We start from the raw sequence: 15,134 nt of genomic DNA, 5'->3' as shown, positions 1-15,134 counted from the left end.
GTATATACTATTACATTAGTCTCTCAGTCTTCTTTTTTAAAAAATGTTTAAAATGATAAGCTTTTCACTTTCGTATATGAAGATTCTCTTTTTCATCATCTTTTGCCACCTCTGATTTCTGTTTGCTCAGTATTTTTTTAAAAAAGAACTATAGGCCTATATATATTCTCCAAAATACTGACTTTTTTCCAATATACGTTGGATAATTCATAAGAATATAATTATGACATGAAAATAAGCAAAACAAAAAATATTTCCCATAGCATTTTTAATTAAGTCCTTGAAGCAAGTTAGGTTGGAAATGATATTTTACATGTCTATATTCTTTGTGCCAATTTTATGAATCTCTCATATCAGTGATATCTAACTCCTAGATTTCTGATGTATTTTAGGAATTTACACAACTTAGCAAATCAATTCTTAATCATTTGCCTATCTACTCCTAATGCCTATTAGTAGGATCTCATTTCAGTAAATAAACGGTTAGAGTTAGATTAGTAACAACCCTTACCTGAATGTTAAGTCTTCTCTCACAGTTTCATTAATGAGCTAGGTATTGTTTTTGCTCTTTGGAAAATGTGTCTGTGACCCTTTATTCTTTCTTGGAGATAATATTAAAAGTACAGAAAATATGTTAAAATGCCATAGAAACACTACACTGAAAACTGGTTAAGATTGTAAATTTTATTTTTTATGTGTGTATTACCACAATTTAAAAAAATACAGACTCTAATGAAGAACTGTTTGGCCCTTTTCCCAGCCTCAGTGGGGTATGTCTCTGGAAATTTCGATATTGTAAAAAGACTTTTGATATTCAGGTCAAGATGGCAGAGTAGGTAAACACTATGACCACATTAAAATTAGAATTAAATTATGCAACAATCAACCTGGAGAACCATCTAAAGACTAGCTAAACAGAACTCCTATAACTGGGGATACAAAATAGAAGCTACATTGAAACTGGAAGGAGGACCGGAAACACAAAATGGGCTGGCCCCACAACCACGTGTGGCAGTTGAGAATCAGGAGGGATATCTCAGCTGCATAGGCCCCACCTGAAGAACAAGGGGTCTCAGCCTCATGCCAGGCTCCACAGTCCAGAGTACCAGTGCTGGGAGGAGAAGCTCCCACAACATCTGACTGTGTAAACAGCCAAAGAAACAGGATTCCATCTTTCAAGAAAGATGAAAGGTGGCTGGAAATCCAGGCATCCTCTTAAAGGCCCCTCGCATAGACTCTCTCTCTCTCCCAGGCACTCACCCTGGGCTCCAGTGGAGGGATAGCAGCTCAAGAGGTACCTGAGATAAACAGGGAGAGACTGAGTTGTGTGTCTTTAGGGTGAGGACTAGAGGGACAGCTGCCATTGTCCCTGTTTTGAGCCCTCCTCCCACGCAGTTGGCAGGCGGGTGCCATCTTTTCTATATTGAGTTTCCCCTCCTGCATGGACAATCTGAATCTGCATTAGCTTGGTTAATTCCACTTGCTCCACCCTACTGATTCCCTGAGACCCCATTCCATCCAACTCATGTGCCGCCCAAGGTTCTTTCAGCAGCTGAACCCTCCGGGTATCCAACAGGCAGGGGCAGGCCTCAAGGCACCCTGTTCCTTTTGCTGATCTACTCCAGGCCTGGTACTAGTGCCAGCCAGATATGATTCATAGCATGGCCTCTCTCATGTGCCTCCAGGTCCAGCACAGGCAGTTACCAACCAAGGATCACTTCGTAGCTCCTACCAGGTAGCCCTGGGCAGGTCACAGGCAATGGCTGACCACCAGAACCAACACACTCACTGGCCAGCTTCAGACCACACCAGAGCATCACCTGATTAGCCCCATAATGGGGCACACTCATAGAGTCAACTCGGCAGGACCAGAGCCTTCTGGGGCAACTTCACAGAAGTCCCTGTGTTACAGTCATGGCCAGTCCTCACAGCCAGTTAGCCTGAGGATCAGTCTTACCCACTAACGTGCCAGCAGCAATGAAGGCTCAACTAACAACAGGAAGACCTTAGAACACAACCTACACAAGGGACAGTCCTGAAGCATCCAGCTCAGGTGATCAGGAAGTCTGTGCTACTGGGCCCAGCAGAACACCTACTACATAATGCCACTCTGCCAAAACTGGGGGATATAGCAGATCTACCTGATACATGGAAACAAACATAGAGTCAGCCAAAATAAGAAAACAAACATGTCCCAGATGAAAGAATAAGCTAAAACTCCAGAAAAAGAAATAAACAAAATGGAGGCAATCGATCAATGGAGTGCAAAACACTGGTTATACAGATGTCAAAAAAACTTAGTGGGAACTTCAACAAAGATATTAAGCATAAAAAAGGACATAGAAACCATAAAAAAAAAATAACCAGTCAGAAATGAAAAATACCTTAGGTGGAATCAACAGTAGATTAGATGAAACAGTATCTAATCAGCGATTTACAAGACAAGGTAGTAGAAAACACCCAATCAGAGCAGCAACAAGAAAAAAGAATCAAAAAAAAAAAAATGAGCATAGTTTAAGGGGTCTCTAGGACCACATCGGGTGTACCAACATTCATATCATAGGGGTACCAAAAGGAGAAAGAGAGCAAGGAATTGAAAACCTACTGGAAGAAATAATGGCGGAAAACGTCTTTAACTTGATGATAGTAATAGACATACAAGCCCAGAAAGCACAGAGTCCCACACGAGATGAGCCCAGAGAGTCTGACATCAAGACAAATCATAATTAAAATGCAAAAGGTTAAAGACAAAGAGAGAATCGTAACAGCACAAGAAAAAAGCAATTAGTTACCTATAAGAGCGCTCCCATAAGACTTCTACTGATTTCTCAACAGAAATTTTGCAGGCCAGAAGATATTGACACGAAATATTTAGTATTAAAAACCAAGGACCTACAACCAAGATCATGTAGCCTTAACAAACTTACCATTTAGAATTGAAAGACAAATAAAAAGTTTCCCAGACAAGAAAATGCTAAAGGAACTCATCACCAACAAACCACTATTACAAGAAATGTTAAAGGGACTTTAAGAAGAAGAAGAGTAAAAAAAAGAACATAAATATGAAAATAAAATGGCAATAACTATGTACCTATTAATAATCACTTTAAATATAATTTTTTTTCATTTCTCGAGCCAAAAGACAGGGTAGCTGTATGCATAAGAAAAGAAGCCCTGTATATATATGCTGTCTACAAGTGACCCACTTCAGATCGAAAGACACACATACTGAAATTAAAGGGATGAAAAAAGGTATTTCATGCAAACGGAAATGCAAAAAAAGCTGGGGTAGCAATACTTACATCAGTCAAAATAAACTTTAAAACAGAGGCTATATAATAAGAAAGAAGGACATTTCATAATGATAAAGGAATCAATCCAACAAGAGAATATAATCCTTGCAAGCATTTGTACCGCAACATAAGAGTACCTAAATATATAAAACAAATATTGGTGGATATAAAGGGAGAGATCAACAGTAATACAGTCATAGTAGGGGACTTTACCACCCCATTGATAACAAATGGCTAGATCTTACAGGCAGAAAATCAACAAGGAAATAGCAGCCTTAAATGACACTTTAGACCAGTTGGATTAAATTGATGTTTTTAGAGCATTTCACCCCAAAACAGCAGAATATACATTCTTTTCAAGTCCCCATGAAACATTTTTCAAGATACATGTTAGGCAAAACAAGTCTCACATTTAAGATCAAAATTATATCAGGCATCTTCTCCAATCACAATAGTATGAAATTAGAAATCAATTACAAAGAAAAAAAAAAAACCCTGAAAAACAAACACATGGAGGCTAAACCGATGCTATTAAACAATAAATGGGTTAACAATGAGATCAAGAAAGAAATCAAAAGATACCTTAAGACAAATGAAAATGAAAACACAATGACCCCAAATCTATGGGGCACAGTGAAAGCAGTCCTAAGAGGGAAATTCATAGCAGTACAGATCTACCTCAAGAAACAAGAAAAATCTCAAATAAATAATTTAACCTTACACCTAAAGGAACTAGTAAAAGAACAATATAGCCTAAGGTGAGTAGAAGGAAGGCAATAATAAAGATCAGAGTAGAAATAAAATAGTCTAGAAAACAGTACAAAAGATCAGTGAAACCAAGAGTTTATTTTTTTTTTTTAAAAGATAACAAAATTGATAAACCTTTAACTAAATTCATGAAGAAAAAACAGAGGGCCCAAATAAACAAAATTAGAAATGAAAAAGAAGTAACCACTGACATCACAGAAATACAAAGGATTGTAAGAAAATACTACAAACAATTATATGCTAACAAATTGGACAATCTGAAAGAAAAGGATAAATTCTTAGAAATATGCAATCTTCTAAGACTGAATCAAGAAAAAATGGAAAACCTAAACAGACTGATTTCTACTAATGAATAGAATCAGAAATTAAAAAACTTCCAATAAACAAAAGTCCTGAACCAGATGGTTTTACAAGTAATTTTTATCAAACATTCAAAGAATTAACAGCTGTCCTTCTCAAATTATTATAAAAAATTCAAGAAGGAGGGAAGATTCCCAAGCTCATTGTACAAGGCTACCATTACACTAATTCCAAAACCAGATTAGGTATTACAAAAAAAAAGAAAATTATTGGCTGTATCCCAGAAGAACATAAATTTAAAAATAATCAACAAAATATTAGCAAACCTAATTCAGCAATACATTAAAAATATTATACATCATGATCAAGTTGGATTTATTCCTGGGATGCAAGATTGGTTTAGTATCCACAAATCAATTAACATGATACACCACATAAACTAGGGGTCCCCAATCTCTGGGTCATGGACCAGTACTGGTCTGTGGCCTATTTGGAACCAGGCCGCACAGCAGAAGGTGAGTGGTAGGTGAGCAAGCAAAGCTTCATTTGTATTTGCAACCGCTCCCCAGTGTTAGCATCACTGCCTCAGCTCCACCTCAGATCATCAGGCATTAGATACTCATAGGAGCACCGGTCCCTGGTGCCATAAAGGTTGGGGACCACAATATGAAAGATAAAAGTCATGATCATATCTATAGATGCAGAAAAAGCATTTGACAAAATCTAGCAACCATTTACGGAAAAATACAAAACAAAACAAAACAAAAACCTCTCAGCAAAGAGGGAATTGAGGGACCATACCTCAGCATCATAAAGGCCATGCTTGACAAAACCCACAGCTAATATATTCAGTGGGGAGAAGGTAAAAGCATTTTCCTTAAGATCAGGAACAACACAAGGATGTTCACTTTCACCACTTTTATTGAACATAGTATTGTAAATCCTAGCCACAGCAATCAGACAACAACAAAAAGAGATTAAAGGCATCCAAATTGGAAAGGAAAAAGTAAAACTGTCATTATTTGCAGATGACATAATAGTTTATAGTGAGAACCTTAAAGATTTCACCAAAAAACCATTAGAACTAATAAATTCAGTAAAGTAGCAAGATACGAAATTAACATTCAAAAATAGATTGCATTTCTATACACCAATAATAAGCTATATCAGAAAGAGAAATTAAGAAAACAATCTCATTTACAGTTGCATCAAAAAACAAACAAAAAATTTACAAATACTTAAGAATAAATTTAACCAAAGCAGTAAAAGACCAGTACTTGCAATATTATGGACATTAAAGAAAGAAATTGAAGAAGATACAAATAAATGAAAACATATACCATGCTTGTAGATAGGAAGAATTAACATCGTTAAAATATACATACTACTCAAAGCAATCTACAGAATCAGTGCAATTTCTTTCAAAAAACCAATGGCATTTTTCACAAAACTAGAACAAATAATTCTAAAAATTATAAGTAACCACAAAAGACCCTGAATAGCAACAGCAGTCTTTTGAACAAAGTTGGAGGTATCACACTATCTGGTATTGAGCTATATTACAAGACTACAATAATCAACACAGCATGGTACTGGCATAAAAACATACATAGATCAGTGGAATAGAATAGAGACCTTAGAAGTAAACCCACACCTATGTGGTCAATTAACCTGACCAAGGAGGCAAGAGTATACAATGGGGTAAAGACAGTCTTTTCAGTATGGTGTTGGGAAAGCTTGTCAGATACATGCAAAAGGGGAAGGAAGGGAGGGAGGGAGGGAAGGAAACAAGGAAACTAAACCACCTTCTAAACCATAACAAGAATAAACTCAAAATGGATTAAAGACCCAAAATCATAAAACTAGATGAAAACATAGGCAGTAAATTCTCTGACATTGCTCTTAGTAATTTTTTTCTGCTGTAGCTCCTTGGCCAAGGGAAATAAGAGAAAAATTAAATAAATGTGACATCAAACTAAAAAGATTTTGCACAGCAAAGCGTCTACAAAATGAGAAGAGAACCTACTGATTGGGAGACAATATTTGCCAGTGATACATCTGATAAGGGGTTAATATTCCAAAGTTTTATAAAGAATTCATACAACTCAACAACAAAAAAAAACCAAACATTCCAAATTAAAAAATGGGCAGAGTACCTGAATAGACATTTCTTCAAAGAGGATATATGATGGCCAATAGACATATGAAAAGATGCTCAATGTTACTAATCATAAGAGAAATGCAAATTAAAACCATAGCGAGATATCACTTCACAACTGTCAGAATGGCTGTCATCAACAAATAACAAGTGTTGGTGAGGATGTGGAGAAAAGGATGCCCTTGTACACTGTTGGTAGGATTGCAAAATGGTGCAGCCACTATGGAAAACAGTATGGAGGTTTTCCTATAAATTAAAAATTAACTATCTTTTGGCCCAGCAATTTCCCTTCTGGGCATTTATTTGAAGAAATCTAAAACACTAATTTGAAAAGCTATATGCACCCCTGTGTGCATTGCAGCATTATTTACAATAGCCAAGATATGGAAGCAACCTAAGTGCCAATCGGTAGACAATTGGATAAAGTGGTATGTATATACAATGGAATATTACTCGTCATAAAAAAGAATAATTCTTACCATTTGGGACAACATGGATGGACTCAGAGGGTACTATGCTAAGTGAAATAGGTTAGACAGAGAAAGACAAACACCATATGACTTCACTTATATGTGGAATCTGAAGAACAAAATAAACAAACAAATAAACAGATTCATAGATACAGAGAACAAACTGATAGTTGCCAAATAGGAAGAGAGGGAGTGGATGGAAAAAGGGGGAGAGATTAAGAACTACAAATTAGTAGATACAAAGTCACAGGGATATAAAGTTTAGCATAGAGAATATAGTCAATAATAATGTAACTATGTATAGTGCCAGGCGGATACTAGACTAATCAGGGGATCACTTCGTAAATTATATAAATATCTAACCACTATGCTGTACACCTGAAACTAATAGAATATAATATTGAATGTCAACTGTAATTTTTTTTAAATATCTGTGTATAACTCAACCTGTACAGTTCACATCTTTGTTGTTCAAGGATCAGCTCTACTAAGTTGGTCACAGAAATAATAGACAGTTAAGATCCAATTAAAAGCATATTATTAAACATGTGAAATAAGAAAAAAATAACATTATTAAACATGTGAAAAAATAAGTCCACCCATGCAGTTCAAAACTCTGTTCTTTAGGAGTTATCTGTACTATGTCACAGAAATAATAGACAGCTAAGATCTAAACATGTGAAGTTAATAAAAAAAGACCTTCAGCGAACCAGAAGAATATTTTTCTATTGATAATGATTAGCAGAACTCAGATCTGAGAGTCTAAAAGCATAAAGACATTTTAGCTACATAGGATACACTGCTTATAATAAATCACAATGTATTTTGAAGGGGCTGGTTACCTTTTAAACAACCACACTACTATAATTTTTCAAAATTCTTTTTGAGAATTAAAGAAATTGGAAAATTTAATGTGGCCAAGCTGTTAGGGAAGTGGAGGAAGGAGTACATGTTTCTTAAAAATATGTATCATGATGTTATGAACAACTATTTCATAAGACGAGTGGATTAATAATGGAAATCCCATTGACCAGGACTCTAAAAAGAACCCCGTGAATTACCAGTAAATGTCAGTTGTATCTGTTCTAAGCCCACCATCTAATGGATGGTGTTAATATTTTCAGCAATTTTTGACAAGGTTAATTTGGAAGATTAATTTTTAAAATTTGGAAGAATAACTTTAAAAAATTATTCAAGTATGTGATAGGGAGATTTTTGTTATTAGAGGAAAGCTAGCCACACTTTAAACAAAGGGGAAGAAAGTAGGACAAATCTTGGCAAATAGAAGTGAAAACAATAGAACAATGAAAGTTATTGTTAGATCCAATATTTAGTATTAATTTTAATTATGTAGACAACTAACACATGATGAAACTTTCAAGTGCATAGCTGAAAGAGAAGCCCTTTAGGTAATAAATGACCAGCAGATGACAAATTGCCTCTAAAGCTGATCAAAATTTTTCAATGTTTTTGCTCTTAAAAATGTATTCTAGATGGAGTAAGGCTGTGGTGATTGACACAATTGGTTTACCTTTTCTTAGATTCTTTACCTTCTCACAGTGTCGAAGTGAGGGCCGAGGCAAGACTCGCTGGGTATAGAAGTGCAGGCAGTATCCATTGTTCCCTTTTGAGCCCTCCGCCACTACCAGTGTGCGGACACAGCACCACCATAGCCATGACATCATCAAACTAGATAACAGAGGTCGCTCCACCCAGAGGATTCCCTGAAACCCTGCCTCCCCCAACTTGGGCTCCACCCATGCCACATCCAGGTATATCCTAAGCAAATCAGGTGCTCCTTGCTGAGCAGCGCCTAGGCTCCACACTGCGGGCAGCTGGCCTCAGTTTCTGGTGTGGCCTTTTGAGGCAACTATAAGCACAGCATCTGTGGATTGCTTCCTGAATCTTAACAGGTGGACCCGGAGGGGTGGAGGCTTGAGCTAAATTTGGCCTGCAGCTGACCCCCTCTCAGGACTGTGCCACTGGATACCTACTTCACAAATCCGTACTAATAAGACCAGGGGACTTAGATGCTTTGCTTAGTACATAGAAACAGACACGGAAAGGCAGCCAAAATGCGAAGACAAAGAAGCAGAAACCGTATGGGAGAACAGAACAGAGATCCAGATATAATTCAGTCAACTAATCTAACAGATGCAGAGTTCAAAACACTGGTTATAAAGATGCTCAGTGAATTTTTAGGCAGTGTAGATAAATTTAGTGAGAACTTCAACAACCATAAAAAACAAAAAAAAATAGAAATGAAAATTATCAAAGGGAGCCAGTCAGAAATGAAGAACACAATATCCGAGATGAGAAGTATATTAAATGGAATAAACAAGGTGATTAAAGAAGAGGATCAAATGCCCTATCTAGAGGACAGGAAAGCTAATCAGGACATTCCTTCAGAATGAAGAAAAAAGATGCCAAGATTATAAAAATAATTTAAGGAAGATATGGGACACTATTAAGGCTCCAAATATCTGTATGATCTGAAGAAAATCAAAATATTGAACAGCTGTTTGAAGAAATAATGATGGAAAACTTTCCTAACTTGGTGAATGAAATGGACATAAATCCCCAGGAAGCTCAGAGAATTCCAAAAATCATGGATCCAAAGAGGCCCACACCAAGACACATCATAATTAAAATGCTGAAGGTTAAATACAAAGAATTTTAAAAGCAGCAAGAGAAAAACAAATAATTACATATAAGGGAACACCCGTAAGACTGGCAGCTGATTTCTCAAAAGAAACTATGCAGGGCAGAAGGGCTTGGCAAAAAATATTTGACAGATGAAGACCCAGGATCTACAACCAAGAATAATTTATCCAGCAAAGCTATCATTTAGAGCTGAAGGACAAATAAAGAGCTTCCCAGACAAAAATGAGCTAGTGGAGTTTATCACCACCAAGCCAGTAGTACAGGAAATGTGGGTGGGACTTCTTTAAGAAAAAAAAAAAAACATGTACCAAAACCAGGAATAAAGAATCGTAACAACTATGTTTCTGTCAACAAGTACCTTAAATGGAAAAGAATTAAGCGCTCCAACCAAAAGATAGAGTGGCTGAAAGGATAAGAAAACAAGATCAATACATATGAAAAGGAAGGGGATGGAAAAAGATATTGCTTTGATGGACCTAGAAAGCATTTAAGTCAAAGAAGGATAAACACTATATGATTTCACTTATATATGGAATCTGAGGAATAAAAAGAACAAAAACAGACTCACAAATATAGTGGACAATTTGGTGTCAGACAGAGGGGAGGAAGGGTTGCGGGGCTGGGAGAATTGGACGAAGGGCTAAAGAAGTACGAATTAGTAGCTGATGGATGGTCACGGGGATGGGGAGCACAGCATAGGGAATGCAGTTACCATTAGTATGTTGGCTAGGTGGAGTGTCAGGGGATGGATGGGGTATTTGGGGGATCATTTTACAAACTATATAGATGTCTAACCAATGTACTGTATACTTGAAACTAAATTAAAAAAATATAGTATCAGTCCCCTGATATCCTCACCTCATCCTGCTTCACCACTTTTAACCCTATAAGGTGTTTATCTTCCTATTTCTGAATAAAATGGCTAGACTGTCATCTCTTAATTTACCCATTTTAATATTACCTATTCACTTGTTATTGTATATGAGGATTCTGTCTCTTGCACGTCCCTTCTACCCTTCCGTCTTCCCAATATTCTTATGTTATATTTTTAAGTCAGTACGAATTGATTTCATTATAAAGACTATGTAAATATTGTTCATTGCTTAATAAAGTAATATAATGTGATTATATTTCCTGTCTTTATACTTTTTTGTTTTTCCCGATGCTAACTATTGCCACATTTTTTATTTGCTCTGTTTTTTTTTTAACTCTCTACCTCCTGTCTTTCCGTGCACTCCACCCCAGCTCCCACCAATGATTCTACATAATACCTGAAATTTAACTGTTTATACTTTGAAACTTATAATGTCTCATCTGTTTTTCCCCTTGGAATAATTTTTTCCTGAAGTTTTCTCTTTACTTTCTCTATTCTGGACTGGTAGTTCTCAAACCTGCTGCACACTTGACACAAAAGAGCCAGATGAGAGAAGATTGATTTTGGGGGGGTTAATGTAAATAGAGAAATTATAGGGTATCAAGTTTTTCTATGACTGTAACTTAGTAAAATTGCCAGTGTTGTTACCCTACCATGCTAAAATATTAACTATTTACATCTCTATACAGAAACAGTATAATAGTATAGAAAATATTGTAACAGGATTTATTATACATGCCAAATATAGTTTACTTGCATGTATTTATAGTTTGCTATAAAATAATATATAGTATTTTGAACTTTTTTGCTATGAACTGTGATTGAGTGTATGCCCAATGGAGTGGTGGTGAAGATTGGGGCTTTTTTTGGCATCATTATTAATATTTTAGAGTGGAAATAATCTGCTTTGGATTTGTGCTTTATTTTAGTAATGGGAATTTTGGGGTTTTTTTGGTCGATGGTGAAAAATTTTTGCAGGGCATACTTGACCAACCTAAGGGTTGCTAGGAATAATTGGAATTAGGAGCTTGAGTAAAGAAGAGGGGAAGGGACTGGGGGAGGTGGCGCAGTAGCAGATGTTTCTGAAGTAGAACATTAGGCAAGATGAGGGAAATAGAGGTAAATTATACCCTGTGAACACATGTGAGTAAGGCTAGGGCTTGAAAGCGAGAACTGAGACTAATATGGGAGAGGATGTTGATGTTCTGGTCTATTGCGATGCTTCCAACTTGAGGTAGAAACGAATGGGAAAAGCCATGTCAGCAGTTACATAGTTCTGTATTTAGAAAAGGAATTGAGAATTTTGAACAAGGTAGGTGTGGTGACTTTCTGTCAGTGTTGCTGTACTAAGTGTTTGTTTCCCTTCAGAGGCACCTGGATTAACTACTTGTAACCAGGCAATAAACACAGGCTCCAATAAAATAGGGATTCATGCAGAACCTTAAATGGACAGAGGGCTGTGAGGAAGTACCTTAATATCTTAAAATCTAGACCTGAAAAAGATATTAAGTATTTTACTGCCTATCCTCTCCAAAGGACAGACTTCTTAGGTACATTAAACTATTACACCTTTCTCAATTTTAGTTAGGCCTTGAAAATATTGAAAATAGTATAATTTTCTCCTAATAAGCCTATACTTAGAAGCATATCATAGTTGTCTCAAGGTAGATGCGAAACATCAAGGAAACAAACATTAAAATTTTCTAGTCATGCTAATGTTTATCTCATATAGATTTCTTGACCAGAAATTCAGTGAATAAGTTTTCTTCAGGCTATTAAACTGTCTTAATCTTACTCAGCAGTATTCACTGAAGGCTTGCTATATACCAGATACACTGGCTACAGACTGAGAGAGGTATGAAAAATAGGTACACTGCAGTCCCCCTGCCCTCTAGGATTTTATAATCTGGTTGAGAAATGGAACATAGACAAATAAATTTATGACTAAGAACTCAGAGCAATAAATGAAAAGTGATATAAACATGCTGTATGGAAAATTAGTGCTATAAGAACAATTCAGAATAGGAAGAGAAGACTTTAGGCCAGGTGGTCAGAGACCTAGCTTCACGGAGAAGATGGAATTAAATAGGCAGAAAAGAGTGACCTATTTATTTACTCAATAAATATTGAACCCTTCCTGTGTGTGAAACACTATTACAGATACTAGGATGACAACATTAAACAAAAGAGATAAAGTTTCTACTTTCATATTCTAATGCTCATTTATTGAGTGAGGAAGATAGACAATAATAAACAAATGGAGCCAGGTCTATACCTGTCTGTCTGTCTGTCTGTCTGTCTATCTATAGATATCTTTCTATCTATACAACTAGTTATACACACACACACACACACACATACACACCTGCATTTATCAGTTATGTTCACTTGCCATTTGGTCACACCTAGTTGCAAGGGAGGCTGAGAAAGATAATCTTTCTAGTACATGGCTGTGTACATGGCTGTGCTAAAAATTATTTTACTGTTATTTTGCAAGTGACAGTCTTGGCCACAGAGACTTCAGGGTTGCTTGGTAGCCAAGTCTAGGATATTCCTCAGAAAGCAACTTTGACTCTCTTTATATATATATTCTCAATTAGAGCCTAAAGTTCTATACCACACTACAGAAATATTGTTAGCTTGCAAATTGTTCATTGCTACTCTAAGGACAAATATTGTCTTTGCCCAATATTTCTAACCCTCTTCATCTGATAATAGAACTCACCTTCCTTTGGCTAAACAACATTCTTCTATTCTATGTTTGGCTAAACAACATTCTTCTATTTTAGACCTTTCTTTGACCATGCCACACTCTTCTTCATCACTGTCACATGAAGGAAACCTGTCCATGTTAAGAAGAGACGTTGAACTCACAAAAATAAGCAAAGCTGAAAGACGGAGAGAGAAAGTCTTTGACATCGTCTGACTCATTTGACACAGTTCTAGTCAATGAGCTATAAAGGGAAGTGTTCTATAGATTTCTGGGGAAGACTTTACTTTCTTTTCTCCTTCTTAGAATAATGATGCTGGAAGGGACCAGCCACTCGTGGCCAAGTGATGAGAAACATGAGGATAAAAGCCACTCACTAGAGAGAGTGAAGTGGGTGGGTAAAATGATCCTGAAATGTGAGTGACATCAGGAACCACTGCAACCAGCCCTGGACTTTAGGTTATATGAAGAAAATAAACAAATGGTTAAGCCACTAATATTTGTCTTTCTGTTACATGAAGCCAAACTCAGTCCTCGCTGATACACTGTTACAGTATTCTAAGGTGGACATGATAAAATCCAGGAAAGTACTGAGCGTGCAATAGAATTTGATGCTGAATAAGTGCTTGCACCATGAATTAATAAACAGATTCCTTAATTTATAAGAATTCCTGTTTCTGTTCATAGAAATAGAAAAGATAAGATGTATGCAATATACACTCAAAAGAATTGGAAGAAATTGATGCTTAACTGTATGTTTGATGGAGACAGGTTAGGTACATATTGTGGAAGACTTTGACTACTAGGCTGATATGTTTAGATAACAGAGAGGAGTTGAAGTTAATTGAACTACAGAATGACTTCAACAGGTATGTTTCAAAACTCAGATCTATATTAGGCTGAACGTCTCAGATGTACTCACATATTGATAGGTATGTGATCTTGAAGCATAAATATCAGTTATATTTTCCTCTATTCTAATAGAATATGTTATATTGAAAATTGTATCAGATTATTTCATTTAGGATTTGAAATATCTGTAGGATGTAATATCACTCATTGTTTCCTACAATTCTTCTTTTGAAAAAATGAACACACTTCTTTTAAAATCAACTAAGTAGAAGGGTGAGAGAGCTAAGATGCCCTGAGTTATGTTCATTTGGCTGCAGTAATTATGCTGTTATTCCTGAATAACAAGTAATCATCTTATTAAGCCTACTTACAGAGGTAGTATATGTAAGGAGTAACACATGCTCATTTTCAAATCAATGTTTTAGAGTAAATAAAACTTTTGTAGCAAAATAAAAACCATATTTTAGGGGCAAAGAATAGAACCACATCATTGGGAATCTGAAGGTGGGGGTTCTTTGATCCACACACTACATATCCTGAAGAAGAATGAGGACTGCTTATAACACTAATTGAGCATTTCTTCCTTTGCCTCCTTCCTCCTCCTCCTCCTCCTCCTCCTCCTCCACTTAACCATTTGGTTTTAGGCATTTCCTTTGCTCTCCTAGTCTGTGGTAATGACACACTTGGTAACCTGTTTCACACATGCTTAGTACCTGTTCTTTTTTTTTTTTTTAATTAGAGTTGAAATTTACTATTATTTTATATTAGTTTCAGGTGTACAGCATAGTGATTAGACATTTATATAATTTATGAAGTGATCCCCCGATTAGTCTACTACCCACCTGGCACCATACAGAGTTATTACTATATTATTGACTATATTCCCTATATTGTACTTCACATCCCTGTGACTTTTTGTAACTACCAATTTGTTATACTCTCTTTTTCATAGTTAAAAATTGTTTTAAGGAAAATTTTATTTATAAAAAATTTAGCCATCATAAAATATACAGTACTTAGTCCATGTTTCTTAATTTCTAAAGTA

The 15,134-nt window shown here is 36.0% G+C and overlaps 1 protein-coding gene across 1 annotated transcript in view; it reads left to right on the top strand.

Moving 5' to 3' along the window:
- VPS13B (vacuolar protein sorting 13 homolog B) overlaps positions 1–15,134 on the top strand; it is a gene marked incomplete at its 3' end in the record, with an annotated part of 647,903 nt that overhangs the window by 426,076 nt on the left and 206,693 nt on the right. The gene's annotated exons all lie outside the window — the stretch shown is intronic.

The sequence above is a fragment of the Pteropus alecto genome, unplaced genomic scaffold, assembly GCF_000325575.1.
Source record: "Pteropus alecto unplaced genomic scaffold, ASM32557v1 scaffold164, whole genome shotgun sequence".
Classification (NCBI taxonomy): domain Eukaryota; kingdom Metazoa; phylum Chordata; class Mammalia; order Chiroptera; family Pteropodidae; genus Pteropus; species Pteropus alecto.
This window is presented reverse-complemented; position numbering and strand designations above follow the sequence as displayed.